Source organism: Chrysemys picta, chromosome 13, assembly GCF_011386835.1.
Source record: "Chrysemys picta bellii isolate R12L10 chromosome 13, ASM1138683v2, whole genome shotgun sequence".
NCBI lineage: Eukaryota > Metazoa > Chordata > Testudines > Emydidae > Chrysemys > Chrysemys picta.
The window spans coordinates 2,010,036-2,015,038 of record NC_088803.1 but is presented as its reverse complement, the minus strand read 5'-3'; the positions used below and the strand labels follow the sequence as shown (position 1 = coordinate 2,015,038).

Below are 5,003 nucleotides of genomic sequence, written 5' to 3'. Positions count from 1 at the left end.
CAGTGTAGACACCGTGTTGCTTACAGCAACTGTTATTGGCTTTCAGGAGCCATCCCACAATGCCCCACATTGACACTACAATCAATACAAGCGCTCCTGATGACGACGTGCACCGCTGACACAAGGAGCAAAGTGTAGACATGCATAAGCGATGTAATTACTGTGGCAGCTGTATGTCAACGTAAGTTAGGAAGTCTTAATTTTGTAGTGTGGACATGGCCTAGTTTTCCATAACATCACTATCGGCACATCTTTTACAGTAATCTTGTGACCTACTGGCGTAGGGTTAGTCCGAGGTCACCCACTCATGTCAAGTGTTCTTAAACCTATGGCCTACTCTGGCTGAACTAAAATATTACAGGCCTCAGCCTGCCGGCCTTTCATTCCAGCCATGCTTTACTTATCTACGTAATCCACACTTAGAAATACTTGTCAGTCTTATACGTCTATAATCCTACCATTTCAATCTATTTAGCATACATTGATTAGATAGGAAATAACAAGAATTGACCATAACATCAAATAACACACTGATAAATGAGTAATAGAATACACTAATTGGCTACAACCACCAACACTCACAGACCCGCCCCCTCCCCACAGTCCCACTCTGGGATATGATATTATTACAAACTTCAAAATAGTCCTTTTTGAATCACCAACTTCATATACAACTAAAATATTTATCATTGAAGTAACATCTGTTGCCTTCATTATTTTTTTCTTCCCCATTCTTCACTTCTCTTTTAATCTTCGCCTATCTGTTGTGGCTGCCAGTTACTTGATAAATAATACCACATTTTGCTTTGTTCTATTTCATTGTATATGGCACCTCTAAACACCAGGTAAGTGTTTAGAGGTGCCATATACACTCTTACAGACCCCCCCCTCCCGCCACCCCTCAGGGCTGAATTCCCATTCATCAATCTGGCAGGGTAAAGCGTAAATAAGAATCAAACCCGTTATCCAAGCCGTGTGACAAGTTAGAAGCTGCCCATTTCTTTAAAGGTAACAAACTTCTGTATGTTCAGTTTGCACCAATTTGCACATATGGAACCCTCTGAGATTTCTTAGACATTCTTATCTCCCCTGAGTGGTGCCAGTCTCCCAGTGAAATAATAACACTTCTCCAACATTGTTTATAAAATGAGTGAAGACGAGACACGTTTCTCCCTAATCAGAACAGAGGAGACGTGTTTTTTTGTTTGTTTTCTTTTGCTGTAAGATCATGGCATTGAAGATTCAGCTGAATGAGAAAGGTAAATCTTTCAGGTGGAAATCATTAGGCTTAATGTAGCAAACCATGACATTTCATTTTATTTTGATTTATATTTTGATTACATTTTCTATGCTGGAAAAAAATTCTATTAGCAAAAAAACCTAGTAGGAAATATTACCGTTTCTTATCTGAAAGTAGTTAATTAAACCTATGTTACAACAATCTCATATGCCTAATTCAGTGTGGAGGAATTGATTCAATCATTATAGATTCATGGTATGAGTTGCTCAGTGTTCTGATCTGGTGGATAATTTATCTTTGATTTATGTATTTGGATGCCTCATTCCCACCCCATCCCTTAGGCAGCTTTGAAAACTGTCACACTAAGTAAGAAAGGGTCTTTTTCCTATGAGCTCCATGAACTCATCCTCAAGTTCTTCTTACTCTCTTCACATTTAAATGACTTTGGAAGACCAATATATGTTTTTCTACCTACAGGGTATTTTGCCGATCTTAATTCCCTTTTGCCTTGTTATTGCATGCAATGGCTGAAAAAGGCAAAGGCGCCTAGATGATACAGATGTCTTTTAAAATTCGTAGGAGTTAGGCAAGAAAATCCCTTAGCTGAGCATGAAAATCCAATGCTTTCATTAGCTCTTCCATGATGGGGATCTTCATTTTTTTCAATGCCAGTTCTCCATTCTCCATCCTGGAATCCTTCTCCCTTCTAGCTGGGAAGTAGCCAGGAACCCTTCCTGTTTAGCAATATGGGAATGGCTGAGAAAGGGGGAGTCTTAGTTCAGGGATAGGAAACGTTGCTCAGTAGATAAGAGAGTATCTTATGATTTGGGAGATGTGGAATTCAGAGCCTTTGTGATCTTGGGAAAGTCACTTTGTCTAAGCTGATCCCATCTGTAAAATTCAGATAATACCTCACACAGGTGCTGTAAGAATCCACCAGTATTTGCGAGGTTCTCTAATATGAGAGTGACAACGATCCCATGTATCAGAGGGGTAGCCAGGTTAGTCTAAATCTGTAAAAAGCAACAATGAGTCCTGTGGCACCTTATAGACTAAGAGATGTATGGGAGCATGAGCTTTCGTGGGTGAATACCGACATGCGTCTGATGAAGTGGGTATTCACCCACGAAAGTTTATGGTCCAAAACATCTGTTAATCTATAAGGTGCCACAGGACTCTGTTGCTTTTTAAAGGCCCCATGTAGTTCATGTGTACTTTGTAGAAACAGAGTAAGATCTCTTTAAATAGTTGGTGAGGTCTCTCTACTTGTGCTCACTGTGTTCTAAGATTTAGAAGGCACCAGAAAGCACTGAGAGGAGCTGTATGTATAGAGCCAGGTGTTGCTTGTTTGTGAACAGGGCCGGCTCCAGGCACCAGCCTGGCAAGCAGGTGCTTGGGGCGGCCGCTTCGGAGAGGGGCGGCACGTCCAGCTATTCGGCGGCAATTCGGTGGACGGTCCCTCACTCCGGCTTAGAGCGAAGGACCTTCCACCGAATTGCCGCCACAGATCGCGATCGCGACTTTTTTTTTTTTTGGCTGCTTGGGGCGGCCAATACCCTGGAGCCAGCCCTGTTTGTGAATATCGAGCAAAGACAATTATTTGGAAACCAGGTCTTTCCTCAAGTTTAATTTGTTATATAAAATACAATAGACATATCAACTTAGTTACCCTGGGAACCCATGTTCTCTGTCAATCTCATTAATTCTCTGTCTCCTTCCTTAGTGTGTGATATTGAGTGTACAGCTTTTCTGTCTCACAACTCTCCAGAACACGGATCGGCAACCTTTGGCGTGTGGCCCACCAGGGTAAGAACCCTGGCGGGCCGGGCGGGTTTGTTTACCTGCGACAATGGCAGGTTTGGCCGATCACAGCTCCCACTGGCCACGGTTTGACGTTCCAGGCCAATGGGGGCTGCGGGAAGCGGCGCGGGCCAAGGGATATGCTGGCCGCCCTTCCTGCAGCCCCCATTGGCCTGGAGCGGCGAATTGCAGCCAGTGGGAGCTGAGACTGGCCGAACCTGCAGACGCGGCAGGTAAACAAACTGGCCCGACCCACCAGGCTGCTTACCCTGGCGAGCCGCATGTCAAAGGTTGCTGATCCCTGCTCCAAAACATTGTGGTTGAATCCATAAATGTGATAGCTAAAGGTTCATGTTCTTATTTTTTTATTGTTGCTCTTTCTACAGGGGAAACTGAAATTGGAAATGGAGGAAGCAAATGAAACCACAGTGGCTGAATTCATGCTCTTGGGGTTTTTCGGAGTTTGTGACAAATTCCAGATGTTTCTCTTCTTTGTTCTTTTACTGACCTACTTGGTCACACTAACCGGGAACGCATTAATCATTCTGATAGTGTGTGTGGATCACTGACTCCACAGCCCCATGTACTTTTTCATCAGCAATCTGTCCTTCTTGGAGATCTGGTTCACCTCGGTCACAAACCCAAAGATGATGTTGAACTTACTCTTAGACAGCAAAACCATCTCCTTCCTTGCCTGCATGGCTCAGTCCTACTTCTATTTCGCCCTGGGAGCTGCAGAGTTCATCCTTCTCGTGGTCATGTCCTTTGACCGCTATGTTGCCATCTGCCACCCGTTGCGATATGCTGCCGTCATGAAACAGAGACTCTGCATTCAACTAGTTTTGGTTTCTTAGGTGGGAGGTTTCCTGGTTATAAGTTTACGGATGGTCCTGGTGTGCAAGCTGAGATTCTGTGGACCGAATGTGATCAACCATTTCTTTTGTGACAGCACCCCCCTTTTCCAACTCTCCTGCACCGATACCCAACTAATTAAGAGGGTGGATTCCATTTTGCTGTCAGCCATAGTGTTGACTTCATTATGTTTAACCACGATCTCGTACGCTTGCATCTTCTACTCTATACTGAGAATCCCATCTGCCACGGGGAGGCAGAAACTTTTGCCACTTGTGCTTCCCATCTTACTGTTGTAACGCTGATCTACGGGAGCTGCTTTGTTTTGTATGGCAGTCCCTCAGGATACTTATCTCTGGAAATCAACAAAGGGGTGGCTCTGCTGAACACCGTAGTGTACCCATTCCTCAATCCCTTCATCTACAGCCTCAGAAATAAGAGTGTTCAACTTGCCCTGAGAGTTGCTTTCAGTCATAACAGGACAAAGTTGTTCCCCAAGTTGTGTTGCACTTCTTGATGGAGGCAAGACGTGTAATAATAATAATTAGAAAAGCATAAATCAGTGTTGCGACATGTAGCCAAATTCTGTGCAATAGCCTCTTCTACATCTACTTAAAAAAAATGTTTGGTCAAGTCTATTGTCTGGGGAATTAATTCAAATTCTTTATTTCATTCTTTTGAAAAGTGCTGCACTAGGAAACAGTGGATGCCCATGTGTATTGCACCGCAGCCCAGACACAACATTGACAGAAGCGAGTTACACTGAGTTTACAACCACTAAGTGCCTCATAATCATTGATGGGTTTTATCTTCACAGTCTCACCCCCCAGCATCTATAGATGGGAAAATGAGGCACAGGATAGGCTAAGTGCCTTGCTCAATTTTACACGTGATGTATTTAATTTGGTCTGGAATTTTCAAATGAGTTTTTATTTTGGATTCAATGGAAGTGTGGTGCCTTACTCAGGCTTCTTTGAAAATCTCAGCCTATTTTCTTATCTGTCCACCTTACTTCTGGTTGGAAAGTTTTGAATTAAGGCCCAGATCCTTCTCAATAGTTCTAACACTTAGTGCTATGTTGTCCATTCTGAAGTTGCGCAATTGTTTTTTT

At 43.2% G+C, this 5,003-nt stretch overlaps 1 pseudogene; it reads left to right on the top strand.

Moving 5' to 3' along the window:
- Nucleotides 1–3,444: 3,444 nt before the first annotated feature.
- Nucleotides 3,445–4,409, top strand: LOC101951405 (olfactory receptor 6E1-like; annotated as a pseudogene).
- The last annotated feature ends 594 nt before the right edge of the window (nt 4,410–5,003 follow it).